The 16,162-nt window shown below is 37.7% G+C and overlaps 1 long non-coding RNA gene and 1 other non-coding gene across 2 annotated transcripts in view; one reads left to right on the top strand and one right to left on the bottom strand.

The window, feature by feature from the left end:
- Window positions 1–16,162, bottom strand: part of LOC139031729 (uncharacterized) — a 2,010,631-nt gene that overhangs the window by 1,306,619 nt on the left and 687,850 nt on the right. The window lies entirely within an intron of this gene.
- On the top strand, window positions 6,191–6,262 carry TRNAC-GCA (transfer RNA cysteine (anticodon GCA)). Its single transcript has one exon. It is a non-coding gene; the product is annotated as a tRNA-Cys (tRNA).

Here is a 16,162-nt window from a genome sequence, read left to right as displayed (position 1 = left end):
GTGGCTCAGAGGTTAAAGCGTCTGCCCACAATGCAGGAGTCCCGGGTTTGATCCCTGGGTCAGGAAGATCCCCTGGAGAAGGAAATGGCAACTCACTCCAGTATTCTTGCTTAGAGAATCCCATGGAGGGAGGAGCCTGGTAGGCTACAGTCCACGGGGTCGCAGAGAGTCAGACATGACTGAGCGACTTCACTTTTCACTTCACTATGCATATGTAGGAATCAGACAAGTATGGGAAATTGCTACACACTTATCTCAATTTTGCTATGAATCCAAAGCTACTCTAAATATATACACAAGTATATGTTGTTGTTCAGTCACGCAGTTGTTTCCGACTCTGAAGATTACAGCACACCAGGCTTCCCTATCCTTCATCATCTCTGGAAGCTTGCTCAAACTCATGTCCATTGAGTCAGTGATGCCATCCAAGCATCTCGTCCTCTGTCATCCCCTTTTCCTCCTGCCCTCAATCTCTCCCAGCATCAGGGTCTTTTCTAATGAGTCAGTTCTTCCATCAGGTGATCAAAATATTGGAGTTTCACCTTCAACATCAGTCCCTCCAATGAACACCCAGGACTGATCTCCTTTAGGATGGACTGGTTGGATCTTCTTGCAGTCCAAGGGACTCAAGAGTCTTCCGCAACACCACAGTTCAAAAGCATCAATTCTTCGGTGCTCAGCCTAAGGTCCAACTATTACATTCACATGTCTATAAATGTGTGTAATAAATATACATAAATATATGTAATTTCTTTCCACAAACACATCAAAATCATTAGTTATGATATTCACTGTGAAGTATCATATTGAAATTGTATTCTATCACCAGAATTAAAGGTCATTTTAAGAAACTGAAATGAATTTCACTCATATATTACCAACATTCCAGTGTTCTCATTCTTTGTGGGTGGGAGACTAGACAATGGGATAGAAGAGAAAGTCACTTAGACCTAAAAACATATCCAGTTACACCACTTAGTGGTCATGGAGGCATAGCATATTTTTGCCAGTTTTCTAAATTTTTAACAGAAAGATGAGGGTTTAAGGAAGATAGCCTTAACATGAAATACCTATGGTGATAAACTATCATTTCATAAATTTCTAATGAATATGTGAGTGACTTTGCTTGGCACTCACTGTATTTTGGCCTGTAGCTTGTCACCATCATTGTCATTATCTCTAAATGAATCTCCATCACTATAGCCTGAAATCCTCAAAGGTCAGTTCCTGTCTTCTTGCAGTTGTCAATGCCTGGTATAAAGTCACTTCTCAATGTCTGTTTACTGCTATAACTGACTCGGTGAATCCATTTCATACTCATAACCCACATATTAGCACTTCCTCAAGGCCTCTTCTTCCACATCAGGGCAGTACCTGTTTTTCTCCATAAACATGGAAAACAGAGAATTTTTTATTTCTTCCAGAAAAAAAAAAATCACCACCAATAAAGCACTAGTGAGTATGATGAGTTGAATTATGTCCACCAAAATTTATAAGTTAATGTCAGAATGTGATCATCTTTGGAAATAGAACCATTGTAGATATATTTAGTTAAAGTTAGGTCATGCTGGAACTGAAAGGACACTAGCTAGACAAAATAACTAGTGTCCTTAGATAAAGGGGAAAATAAAGTTGAAGAAATCTGAACACAGGCATACACATATGGAGGACTCCTTGCCAAGACTGGAATTGTGCTTTCACAAGCCAAGAAAGCATCAGAAACTAGAAGTCTGTTCTAGAATAAATTCTTCTCCAGCACTTTCAGAAAAAGTTTTCTAAAGACAGCTTGTGATAGGACTTCTATTCTCTAGAACTGTAAATCTATAGATTTGGGCTGTTCACCCAGTTTGTGACATTTTGTTACAGCATCCTTAATAAACTATTGCAGTCAGTCTCGAAAACTCTATACCATATCACTTCCCTCACTCAAGCGAACACCTTGCATCTCAAATAGATGCATTATTTCCTGAGTCCTTTCCTGGTACTGCCACGTTTTTTTTTCTTTTCTTCCCCAAAGTTCTTCTTCTTTCACCTAACAATTTCACATTTTTATCCCATTACTGTGCAGAACAATTCAATACTATTTCCCAATTCTACTAGAGGTAATAGTATAGTATTATGCATCTACATACATTTTTCTTTCCATTTTGATAAACACTTATGCCACAGGTATTGTCATATTTAGTTGAGAATTAAAGACAGTGGGGCCCCAAATGTTGAAGTGGTTTAAAAACACACAGCAAACAAGTGGAACAGCCAGCATAACAACTCAAGATAGTGCTTTTATAGAGAAAATATATACTTTTATGTGGATACGTCCACACATACAGGTAGTTTGACTGAAATGATTGTTACTTTGGTTTAAAAATTGGTCATATTGGAAAGAAAAATTAACTGAATTGAAGACCAATTTGCCCGATGGCTCCATTCAGTCTAGTCAAACCAAGTGAAATGGCTGTGTGCGCAGACAGCCTGCACTCCCTTCACTCTTGTTGAGTAAATTACTTGAATATTTCCCTGAGGAGCCATACCTGGGATTCCTCTCCACAGAAGAGTTTGGTCTGGGCTTTAAGATATGTTCAGCACTGCACAGGTTCCACTGGGACATCCATGCCAGATAATCAATTGCTGATTATTTTTGTGAAAACTATGGGAGAAGCATCTCCCTGCTGACTCACATTCCCTTTACAAAAAGTTTAATGTATTACTCTTCACATATCAAACTTATCTCTTCCTTTTTTTCCTCCACTCCTACTCTCAGTCATGTCTCATATTTTTTAATCCACACAGACATATCTGATAAAGGCCCATCAAAACCGCTGAAATTCATCCTTTGTCCTTCTGTTCTCATCACTCATTAGTACACATACAGATAAGTCTTCGGCTATTTTGCTTTCTTTTTCTTAATTCCTCATATTTTACTGTGCACAAAGAGCTCAGAGACAAAGGCTCATCAAAGCCATCATTAGGCTACATTTATCTGCTACAAACTGCCTTTGTCTTCTATTAGTTTTTAAAATGTCCCAGTCCTTGTGTAGCTAGCTAGATTCTCTCACTGCATTTGTTCTTTTTATAACTGCTACTGAACTGGCAATGCTACTTGGTGAATTTTTGGTTGTGCTTTCCAGCAAGGAGAGTATCTCGAAGCAATCTGCTGGAGGTTTGAATTCAAAAGCGAAAAGGGCTTTTTAATTAAAAAATTAAGTGCTGCCTGCATTTATGTTTATCATCTGTGAAACATTCATTTTTCATTTTCATTCTCTTGCAGTGTGGGAGCTTTGTTATGCAATGATTATTTCCAATGCCAAGCTATCAACAGGAGTATTTTGAGATAAACAATGTGTTTACAATAGAAACTGTAGTAGTGTCTTTTGTTCTGGAAGATGTTGGCATTTATATTATTATTCTACTCAGGAGTGAGCCTGTCTTTCTAAGCCTATTGGAGAATTGCGGTAATTTGCTCAGTGATTGCACACAGAATCGGCCCTCTCCTCCGAGTCATCACCGAGTAAGGTGAGGTTCTTTAGCGTGTTTTTTTTCCCCCTTCTTCTTTTTTCTTTTCCCCCTGGTGGTTCTAGTTACTTTATTTACTCATTCGTCCATGCATTTATTCATTTATTCATTTAGCAACAATGAACAATGCAGCTTTAAATCATGTCTAAGAAAGAGAACTTGCAACATCCTTTCCCATCAAAGTATTAATCTATAAATTTGCAGAGGAAAAAAGTTTACAATAATACAGAAAACTAACAGGAAAATCTGGAGAGATATCCACTAATTTCCATAGTGAGTGGCTTACGTTATGAAATAGAAGTAGTAACCTACTGAATCTTGCCCTCAGGAAAGTAAATAAAAAATAGTGATCTCTTCTGTTTCACTTGATACCTGAAGTAGAGTGAGCCCATCTTTAAAACAAACAGACACACAAATAATAAACAAAGGCTATATTCACTTGACAAGATCATTTCAGAAAAATACATAAAATTGAAGGGAACTATGTGAAGAGAACGGGGATGGAGTTTGGAGGAAAATCATGGTATTTCATTGGATCATAAAAAGCACATTCCATATATATATATATATATATATATATATATATATATATATATATTTTAATACAGGCTTCTCAGGTAGCTCAGTGGTAAAGAATCCAGCTGCAATGTAGGAGACACAGGTTCTATCCCTGAATCAGGAAGATTCCTTGCAAGAGGAATTAGCAACCCATTCCAAAATTCTTGCCTGAGAAATCCCACAGACAGAGGAGCCTGGCAGGCTACAATCCATGGGGTCACAAAGATTTGGACATGACTGATGTGACTAAGCATACATGCATGCAGGATAGAAATAAGACTACTGTCTGTAGAAATATGTCTTGACAATAAGAGCTATTCATTCCTGTACTCACCACTCACCACTGTGAATCTTAAGAAACTCAGTAATAAAGGTGGGAGACAAATCTGTCTCAGAATAGTGGCTGTACCAAAGAATCGACTTCACTTTCACTTTTCACTTTCATGCATTGGAGAAGGAAATGGCAACCCACCCCAGTGTTCTTGCCTGAAGAATCCCAGGGATGGGGGAGCCTGGTGGGCTGCCGTCTATGGGGTCGCACAGAGTCGGACACGACTGAAGTGACTCAGCAGCAGCAGCAGCAGAAGAGAAGGACCTGGCCCACCAAGGAAACAGGGTGAGCCATACCTCTCACATTATATCTCGGCTCAGAGGGTGTTCACTTACCTGACAAATATATAAGGGATAGAGCCAAGTAAAGTAATATACTATACTCTGTTATCAAACAACAAATCAAACCAGAAATTTACCATGAGTTTTATGGCTATATTACTGATTTCTAATAAATGCTCTATTCTATATATGCTTTATTTGCAATGTGTTATTCAGAATTTATCATGAGTATCAGTTCCAATCTTCCCTTCTGTAGTCTGTAAGTCTTTGAATATCTAAAGAAAAAGTTTATGGAGGTTCAAGATACTTCTGAATGTTCAAGCTGATAGTCTCTTTCCCTGAATAAGTAACATTATATTTTCTTTACTTCTTCCATGTTTTAAGTAAGGAGATTTAGGAAACATGGCTATCGACATGCAGGGAGATAGGATGAGAACAATCTGAAGTTCCCTTGGATTATATATTTACAGAAAATTTAAGGTTCTCATTCTAGGTTGAGTCCTTGGGGATAGTTGCACACTAAATCTTTGCACTGAATTAACAGTACTCTACCTTTAATCAATGTGTGCTTTTGTATGTATATCATTTGAGGGTCTAATGCAGGATGTAAGAAAAAATGGTTAAATACACAAATACCAAGGCACCTTGATATTGTTTCTGCCATAAATTATTTTCTTTAAGTCTTCTCAAAGAATCTTCTTGGTGTGATAAAAAAGCAAATAAACTTTGCATAGAATGATCTGGACTTGAATCTGGGCCTTATTAATTATTATCTCTGACACACACACACACACACACACACACACACACACACACCCCTAGCTTTTTTAACTGGAAGGCTATGGAGTTGATTGTCATTTTCAAATACTTTCTAAGGGTATTCTCTTTTCTCTGTTTTCGTTCTGAATGATCTGTGAAGACAGTCCTAATGAAAGATTGGTTATTACAAAATTAACAAGTATCATTTTTTTAGATTTTCTTTTAGAGAGGGTAATTTTATTGACAATAAATAGGTAGCTTCATGGTATCCATACTTCTGATTTTTTGATTGTTTATAAACTTATCTGGACTCATGGCTGAACTACATTTCCCAGTTGCCCTTGCAATTAGGCATTTTCACGTAACTAAGTCCTAGCCAATGAAATGCAAGGTTCCTCTCAAGCCTGGTCCATAAAAGTGTCTCATATATAATCTTCCCTGCTCTATTCCCATTTTTTTGCTGGTGAAACAGAGGCCTCCAGGGAAATCCTGGGAATCACAAACTGAGGGTAACAGAAACCCAAAGTTCTCAGGAGTCAAGGTCCCTGAACACTGCTCAAGGAGAACTGCCCAACCAACAGCATCCCTTTCCCTGAGCAAGAAACAGGCGTCCTTCTATTATGCCTGCATTACCTTAATGAATACAACGTCCTAGCACAATACTTAACACAGAGTAAGCACGCAATCATTGTTCTCCTTTTCCCCTTGTCAGCACATATTGATTCAAATTATGGACTAAAACCTGGCTTCCCTGATAGCTCAGTTGGTAAAGAATCTGCCTGCAATGCAGGAGACCTGGGTTCGATCCCCAGGTTGGGAAGATCCCCTGGAGCAGGGAAAGGCTACCCACTCCAGTGTTCTGGCCTGGGAAAATCCCACAGACAGAGCAGCCCTGGTGGGCTACTGTGGGGTCGCAAGGAGTCGGACTCGACTGAGCAACTAAACATACAGCACACATATAGTCCCTGGAGTCACAAAGAGTCAGACATGACTGAGCGACTTCCAATTTCACATGAAACCTAGACAGACTCTGGAAATAATCGCTGAAACTACCCAACTCTAGTTATAGCTTTCTTGTCTAGCCATTTATTTGCATGTGTATCTTTCACTACCATCTCTGCTAACCTTTGAACAACATAAAATAGGTAGCTTTACTTATTTTTCTATTTCTATTGCTTTGCTTTAGATGCCTAGGCAAAGTTTCTTGAATGAACGAAAGAAAAATATTGGGCTGGCCAGAGCAAAGCCTGACAAGAAATGCAATTAAGTCCTGGGAATGTAAAGCATAGTGGTTCAAAGTTCAGATTCCTTTAGTCAGAAAGTCCAATTTTGTTGCTAGAGCCTTGAGTCAACTTCATATTAGCTGAGGTTTCTGCACCTCTCAGAATTTCACTTACTCATCTGTAAACTGAGGACAAGAATAGTACTCAAAAAATTAGCTATGGTTACTTTGTTATTATTGTTATCATTACTAGGCAGATAATTTGTGGCATTAAGATACTAAGATATCAGAAAAGGTACACATATGCTTTGAAAGTTCCCTGTAGTTATAAGAATCTATAGGAGTCTCCTAGTGACTATCACTTCCTTTAGAAGAACAAAATCAGGGAAGCAGGGGCATCACTAAACAATTACTCATCCACAGCCCAAAATTGTGTTTGTTAATGTCACAGTGACTCATATATCTAGCAAACATTCTTACTTTTTGAAATTTCAAGCAAATCAAACTCATGTTCGAATTTAAAAGAACAACCAAAAAGAAAAAAAAAAAAAAAAGCGGGAGGGGAAAGGCAAGTTAAATAAATGAGAAGTAGCTTTTCATAGAATCACGCTGCAGATGAATAAAATAGGTATGTATATGTGACATAATCACTGCTTGTTGCTGAATTAACATTGGCAATGCTAGCACAATTTGACGTCTAAATAAAGATACTGGAAGTGGAAAAAAAAAGTGACATTTCAAAAGAGTGAACTATGTGATTAGGCAGTGTAAGAGTTGCTTAAATATCAACTTTACAAATCATTTAGAAAGCACTTAACACACAAAACAGTCGGAGATTGAAAAAATAAAAAGCTTAGATGAAGACAAATGATGTGATTTTTAGAGCATAAATTCTTAGGGATAATGCAAAAGACAACTCTGTAGATATTACCTCTGCTTGGTACTCTTTTTTTTTTAAATTTCTTAAACACACACATGTGCATGTACATACACACACACACACACACACACACACATAAACAAACTGGTTAAAATGAGCATGCAGCCCCAAAACCCTTGTATTTAGAATCTCTGCTCAGTGGGCATTTTTATTTCCTCCAATCTATAAATTAGAAAAGCTGTTCAGGATTAAAAAAAAAAAAGATACATAGATACCTGATTTAGGGAAAGTTATCCTATGGTGGAAGCAGAAAAAAATGGAATTTCAAGTTTCCTGATTATTAGAGTTGGAAGAGACCTTTACTCCAGACACAGGTGATTTCAAATCCCAGCGCCACCACATACTGGTCATAGATTACTTCATCTCATAGAGTCTTGGCTTCTTTATCCATAAAAGTATAATACTAATATACAAAAGATTTGGTATGTATACATTTCTGTAAGTATTCTTCATTTTTTTTACTCCAAGTTCTGAAAGGCCTCTCTTGCCCTTGTCCAAGATCAAACAGCATGTTAGTGGCAGACAGGAGATTAAAGCCCCCATATCTCAAAGATCAACCAAGTGTTACCTTCTCTTCACCAAGTTACTTCCTTATGTCACTATTTGTCAACTGAACTCGACTTTCTCTAATTATTTCCCTGATGCACTACGTTAAATGTTGACAGATAACCCCCAATACATTCCAATCTCTTATGAATTCATTTATTAACAAGTAATTGTAAAGCATCTGCTATGTGTCAGGCACTATTCTAATTACTGGCAATAGATTGGAAATCAGTGGAGATACACCTGACCTTGAGGAACTCAGAGCCTATCCCGGAGCAGGAGTGAGAGGGCAGAAGACAGAAAATAAACAAATAAATAAGAAAACATCAGATGGTGACAAGACCTAGTTAGACGATTAAAATAGAAGGCTTTACTAGGAAGTTGGCTCTATTAGGGATTTTAAGAAAGGCCTCTCTGGGGAGATCACATTCAATCTGTGATCCGAACAACATGATGAAGTTAGCCAAGTAGAAGAAATTAGTGCAGAGCTGATACAGCAGGGGTTAAGTTTGGCATGTTCAAGAAACAGGGAGACGAATAAAATAAAAATAAAAAAAGAAACAGGGAGGGGTCAAGCAGAGAGAAGAGAGAAAGGAGGACAGTATCAGATAATGTCAAATTGGTGCCCAGATACCAGTCTTCAGAAACCTATGTGTTTCTAATTCAAGGCAAGAGTTTGCATTTCACTCTGTGTCTTTAAGAAACCACTGGACGATCTTAGCTATAAGAAGTATCATAATCAGGTTCAGATACACATAAGAAAGAGAACTAAAGCTTGAAGGAGAGGTTCTGAGCAGCAAGGAAAGAAAGATGAGAGAAAGTGAGACAGAATACAGGGTATTCAACAACTTCTTAGCAGTTACAATACAGCTTTTTCACTGTCAACCTTTTAGCAACTTTTAAACACTTTCTCAAAATCCAAAGCAAAGTAACAACAAATAAAAACCCAGACATGTGTCCAATTCTAGATCTTATAGAACTAACAACAAAAAAAGATGTCCTTTTTCATTATAGGGGACTAGAAAGATAAAGTAGGAAGTCAAGAGATACCTCGAGTTACAGGCAAGTTTGGCCTTGGAGAACAAAATGCAGCAGGGCAAAGGCTAACCGTTTTGCTAAGGGAGCGCACTGGTCACAACAAACACCCTCTTCTAATAACACAAGAGACGACTCTACACATGGACATCACCAGATGGTCAATACCAAAATCAGACTGATTATATTCTCTGCAGTGGAAGATGGAGAAGCTCTATACAGTCAGCAAAAACAAGACTGGGAGCTGACTGTGGCTCAGATCATGAACTCCTTACGGCAAAATTCAGACTTAAATTGAAGACAGTAAGGAAAACGACTAGGCTACTCAGGTATGACCTAAATCAAACCCCTTATCATTATACAGTGGAAGTGACAAATAGATTCAAGGGCTTAGATCTGATAGACAGAGTGCCTGAGGAACTATGGACAGGTTCATAGCATTGTACAGAAGGCTGTGATCAAACCATCCCCAAGAAAAAGAAATTAAAAAGCAAAATGGTTGTCTGAAGAGGCATTACAAAAAGCTGAGAAAAAGAAAGAAAGTGAAAGGCAAAGGAGAAAAGGAAAGATATACCCAATCTGAATGCAGAATTCCAAAGAATTGCAAGAAGAGATAAGAAAGCCTTCCTAAGTCATCAATGCAAATAAATAGACAAAAACAATAGAATGAGAAAGACTAGAGATCTTGTCAATAAAGTTAGAGACACCAAGTGAACTTTTCATGCAAAGATGGGCACAATAAAGGATAGAAATGATATGGACCTAACAGAAGCAGAAGATATTAAGGAGAGCTGGCAAGAATACACAGAAGAACTGTACAAAATAGATCTTAATGACCCAGATAGCCACAATGGTGTTCACTCACCTAGAGCCAGACATCCTGGAATGCGAAGTCAAGTGGACCACTGAAGCATCACTACGAACAAAGCTCGTAGAGGTGATGGAGTTCCAGCTGAGCTATTTCAAATCCTAAAAGCTGAGGCTGTGAAAATGCTGCACTCAATATGGCAGCAAATTTGGAAAACTCAGTAATGGTCACAGGAACGGAAAATGTCAGTTTTCATTTCAATCTCAAAGAAAGGCAATGCCAAAGAATGTTTAAACTACTGCACAATTGCACTCATCTCACATGCTAGCAAACTATTGCTCAAAATTCTCCAAGTGAAGCTTCAACAGTACATGAACTGAGAAATTCCAGATGTTCAAGCTGGATTTAGAAAAGGCAGAGGAACCAGAGATCAAATTGCCAATATCCACTGGATCATTGAAAAAGCAAGAGAGTTCCAGAAAAACATCTACTTCTGCTTGAACATTGACTACGCTAAAGCCTTTGACTGTGTGGGTTACAACAAACTGTGGAAAATTCATAAAGAGGTGGGAATACCAGACCACATTATTTGCCTCCTAAGAAATCTGTATGCAGGTCAAGAAGCAGCAGTTAGAACCAGATGTGGAACAATGGACTGGTTCAAAATTGGGAAGTACAGCAAAGTTCTATATTGTCACCCTGCTTATTTAACTTACATGTAGAGTACATCATGCAAAATGCTGGGCTGGATAAAGTACAAGCTAGAATCAAGATTGGCAGAAGAAATAACAATAACCTCCAATATGCAGATGACACCACCCTTACGGCAGAAAGAAAAAAGGAACCAAAAATCCTCTCGATGAAAATGAAAGAAGAGAATGAAAAAGTTGGCTTAAAACCCAACATTTAAAAAAAAGGTAGATCATGGCAACCAATTTCATCACTTCATGGCAAATAGATGGGAAACAGTGGAAACAGTGACAGACTTTGTCTTGGGCTCCAAAATCACAGCAGATGGTAACTACAGCCATGAAATTAAAAGACACATTCCTTGGAAGAAAGGCTATGGCAAATCTATACAACATATTAAAAAGCAGAGATATTACCTTGCCAACAAAGGTACATCTAGTCAAAGCTATGTTTTTTTTCCAGTAGTCATGTATAGATGTGAGAGGTGGACCATAAGGAAAGCTGAGCACCGAAGTGTTGATGCTTTTGAACTGTGGTGTTGGAGAAGACTCTTGAGAGTCCCTTGGACTGCAAGGAGTTCAAACCAGTCAATCCTAAAGGAAATCAACCCTGGATATTCATTGGAAAGACTGATGCTAAAGCTGAAACTCCAATACTTTGGCCACCTGATGCAAAGAACTGACTCATTAGGAAAGACCCTGATGCTGGGAAGGATTGAAGGCAGGAGGAGAAGGGGACGACAGAGGATGAGATGGTTGGATGGCATCACTGACTCAAATGACATGAGTTTGAGCAAGCTCTGGGAGTTGGTGATGGACAGGGAAGCCTGGCGTGCTACAGTCCATGGGGTCACAAAGAGTCGGACACGACTGAGAACTGATTGAAGTCCACTTCTAAAACAAGAACAAAGAGAGTAAAACTTTACTGAAGACACTGGGAGGCAGAGAAGCATGAGAAGCTACTTTTTGAAACACAAATCAAAGCAGCCTCGGAAATCGACCTTTAACCTGCCACCTCTTGGAAAGCCTCTCATCCTCCAAGACTGTCCCTCGTGGCCTCTTTCTCTCCACCTCCGGACATACCTCTCTATCTTGCCCTGCTCCCAGCACTGCAGAAATATTTCCACCTCTCCATGGCCTGGGACTTCCCCTAGGTCCTTCCTTCTCATGAAAATCAACTTGGTCCTAACTTAGATCTCAAAATGAGCTTCAACCAAGTTTGAACTCGGGAACACAAAGCTTCTTCCTTCCTTTAATAAGTTCAAAAATGGAACTTATAGGTCTGAGCAAGTTGTGATTTACCAGTAATAACTATTTAAAAAAATGGAACAGGGATCATACATTCATGAACTCTGTGGATTCTTAGGATCAGCAACATTATAAATCTGCACCAACATTCCTGCCTCCTATATACGTCTCGTCCCTTGATTGTGGATAGGACTTATGATTTCAATGGGATGTCACTTTTTTGATTAGGTTACATTGCCTGACAGATGTGAAGGTATTTTGCACATGCAATTGTATTCATTTGAGTTAATAAAAAAGTGATTATACTGGGTGAGCCCGACCTAATCAGGTGAACTCTGTGATAGAGAATTTAGGCCTTCCAGGAAGGGAGACATTCACATACACACCATGTGCAAAGTAGCTAGCTAGCAGGAAGCTGCTGCAGTGCCCAGGAAGCTCAGCTTGGTGCTCTGTGCTGACCTAGACAGATGGGATGCAGTATGGGGTGGGTGTTGCAAGAAGGAGGCTCAAGAGGGAGGAGATATATGTATATTAATGACTGATCCACAAAGTTATACAGAAAAATCTAACACAACACTGTAAAGTTGTAAAGCAATTGTATCCCAATTAAAAGAAATATAAGAGAGATTTTCCTATTTGCCTTGAAGCAGTAAGCTACTCCTGAGAAGAGCGTGTGGTCAGGAGGTTGAGATGAACAGCAATTCCAGGCTTATGGCAAGAAAGAAAATGGGAGTCCTCAGTCCTACAAACTCAGGCAGCTAAATTCTGCCAACAGCCACATGATCATGGAAGGGCACCCGGGGCTCCGGAGAGGAAAGCCAGCCAACACCTTCTCTGCAGTCTAGTGAGATCTGAAACAGAGAAATCTCTGCCTGGACTCTGATCACCGGAAATTGTGGATAATAAATGGATGCTGATTTTAAGTTGCTCAACTGATGGTAATTTGTTGTCCCATGGTAGAAAACTAAAATAATCTGTGAATAGCATTCCTAATTCCATTTAATTGGTCTTTTCTGTGGTTATTTTTCTTTTTCTATAGCCTCCCTTTCTCTGCTTCTATCACAATGTTTTTATCTCTATCTTAGCATATTTTTTTTTAACATTTACTATTATTGATTTCACAGTGTAAACAGTAAAAGACTATACTGGGGGCTCCAAAATCACTGCAGGTGGTGACTGCAGCAATGAAATTAAAAGACACTTGATCCTTGGGAGAAAAGTTATGACCAACCTACGTAACCTATTAAAAAGCAGAGACATCACTTTGCCAACAAAGGTTTACTCAAAGCTATGGTTTTTCCAGTAGTCATGTGTGGAATCAGAGTCGGAATATAAAGAAAGTTGAGTGCCCAAGAACTGATGCTTTTGAACTGTGGTGTTAGAGAAGACTCTTGAGAGTCCGTTGGACTGCAAGGAGATCCAACCAGTCCCTCCTAAAGGAAATCAGTCCTGAATATTCACTGGAAGGACTCATGCTGAAGCTGAAACTCCAATACTTTGGCCACCTGATACAAAGAACTGACTCACTGGAAAAGACCCTGATGCTGGGAAAGATTGAAGGCAGGAGGAGAAGGGGACAACAGAGGATGAGATGGTTGGATGGCATCACTGACTCAATCAACATGAGTTTGAGCAAGCTCTGGGAGTTGGTGATGGACAGGGAGGCCTGCATGCTATAGTCCACGGGGTCGCAAAGAGTTGGACACAACCAAACAACTGAACTGAAATGACTGATTATTGGTTTGGTCTATCCACCTAATGGCCTATTGCAATGATTTTTAAAATGGCTTTCTATGCATTATCAACTATTTGCTCATTTCCTAAAACCATATCTCTTGATTCAAAATTTTTTTTCACTTTATATCCTTCTTTTAAAACCCTGTTTATCCTTCTATATATAAAAGCTGCTTCCATTATGAAGTCTCATCAGATTAGAGTTATGCCCACTTATTCCAAACTCCTTCAACACTTTCTCTGTTCATCTTTATGTTTGCTTTGTTTTACAGTTATCTGATTGTTTCTTTATTCTTGGAAAACATAAACCATACCTTTTCACTAGCACCAAATACAGTCAAACTTCAGTATTTGTATATTCCACATCTGCAAATTAACTTGCAATTTCAAACTCAATACTCATAACATTTTCACAGGCATTCAGGGACATGTACATGTTTTAAGGGGAAAAAAAAAATGAGTTGTCTGATGTTCATGTTGCCAGCCAAGGTGGAATGAGGCAACTCTTTGCTTTCTTGTTTCAGCTCTCATATTAGAAACAAGTGATCATTTTGCAGCCTAGTTAGTGCTTACACAATATGATACACATTTTTTGTACTGTTATGCTTTTGGTAAGTGATTTTGCTGTTTAAAATGCCCCCCTCCAAGCATACTGCTGAAGTGTTATTTAGTGTTCCTAAGCATAAGAAGGCTGTTACGTACCTTATGGAGAATATAATGTGGTTGAAAAGAGAAAAACCAAACTTAAAATAGGGCATTAGCGATTTCTCAAGAAATTATAAATTAAAAAAAAAAAGAGAGAGAGAATAATGGTGGCAGAAGGAAGGGTGTGTAAAAGTTCCTGAAGTGTGATTGAACTTGGCACTATGAAAAATGGAAATAATTCTGGTATAGCTGGTGGGTGGGAATTCAGAATGAGAGAGAGAATGATATGGGATACTTACTACTTCTACTTAAAGAACACAATGTACTTCTGTAACATACTGTTCCTCCACATAGAAAATGCTAATTAAAAGTGATTGTAAAAATAATAAAATAAGAATAAATAATGGCTTGATGAATAGAATGAATTTTACATAAACAACCTGAGGGTACATTTTTCAAATGTATTTTTTCAAAATCAGTAGCAGTTGGTTTTTAAGGTGTATATTCATATTCTATTAGTTAAATGAGTTATGCCAATGGTAAATATAAAACTCTTTAAAAAGGTTAAAAATCAAAAGAAAACAAATAAGCCACCCAACAATCTGACAAAACACTTATAAAGCATTTTGTGTAATAGAATAACTCAATTGAAGGATTATCTTGCCAATACTCATTAATTCACTATCAATATAGCTTTTCAAAGCACATAATGCTCTAGTGGTCTATAAAACATTAATATATACAGATAGAATTATTGTATCATGAAACAATCATTTTCGTTCAAAATTCCAGAGTTGATGAATTTTGATCTCTGCTATTTCTACCAAAATCATCATAATAGGCCAATTGCTTTCCCCTGGAATTCTCATAAAATAGTTGTTTTTATCCTATTAATTTCAGTAATTAAAATTATCTTAATTTTTTATTTTAATTTTTCATGTGCTAATGAATTTTAGTCAGGTTAAATATCTTTCAAAGTAGATAGATTAGTCTTGTTTCTAAACATGGAGGATATTAACTCATTGTATCCGTATTTTGTTAAGCTCTTGTGTATCAAGAGACCTTCCTGTGATACTCATATCATCTAGCCTGTTACCTCAGCTCTTTGTGAAATTAAATTACTATTACAGTTTTCATCACTGACATTAAAACTGCTATAAACTAAATATGTATAGTTATTTCACTGAGAATATTGAAGCACACATCCTACACAAGAGGATATATGAGTATCTATACTGAAGAATATGGAAGGAAAGAAGAAAGGTATAAAGTTAGGAAGGTACTTTCTTCAAAGACTATTACTACTTGATTTTTCCTGAGTTTCCAAGGAAATTTAATTAATGTTTTGTGATTTAAGTTGATATGAATACATGAAGTAAAGCATACATACTTAAATAAATTATTAAATATATGTTATATCACATTGCTTATTTGGCAGAGGATGAGGAAGATCAGTATCTTCTGTTATGTTCCATGGCACAGTAATTGTAAAGGGAGTTAGTGGATATTGCTAAAAAAAAATAAGGGAAAGGGCTCTTTAAAGGACAGGAAGATCATTCAGAGAAATGCTGAGCTGGAGAAGAAAGGCTGGCCTTTACAAGCTATTGACCACAACATAAAATATGAATGAAAACAATAAGGAGGAGAGAGTTTTCACCTATTAAGACAAAAGTCAAAAAGAATGATACTATTCAGGATTGCATGAGGGGAAAGTGATTTCAAGAAATAATTAGTGAGTCACAACAAAATAAATGACCTTTAGTGTTTACCACTGCATTTTTATAATAATGTATTTTATAATACTGCAAGTTAAGAAGTAACCTAGCATTGAACACTTGAATGCCAGCTCCATA

The sequence above is a fragment of the Odocoileus virginianus genome, chromosome 28 (genome assembly GCF_023699985.2).
Source record: "Odocoileus virginianus isolate 20LAN1187 ecotype Illinois chromosome 28, Ovbor_1.2, whole genome shotgun sequence".
NCBI classification, from domain to species: domain Eukaryota; kingdom Metazoa; phylum Chordata; class Mammalia; order Artiodactyla; family Cervidae; genus Odocoileus; species Odocoileus virginianus.
This window is presented reverse-complemented; position numbering and strand designations above follow the sequence as displayed.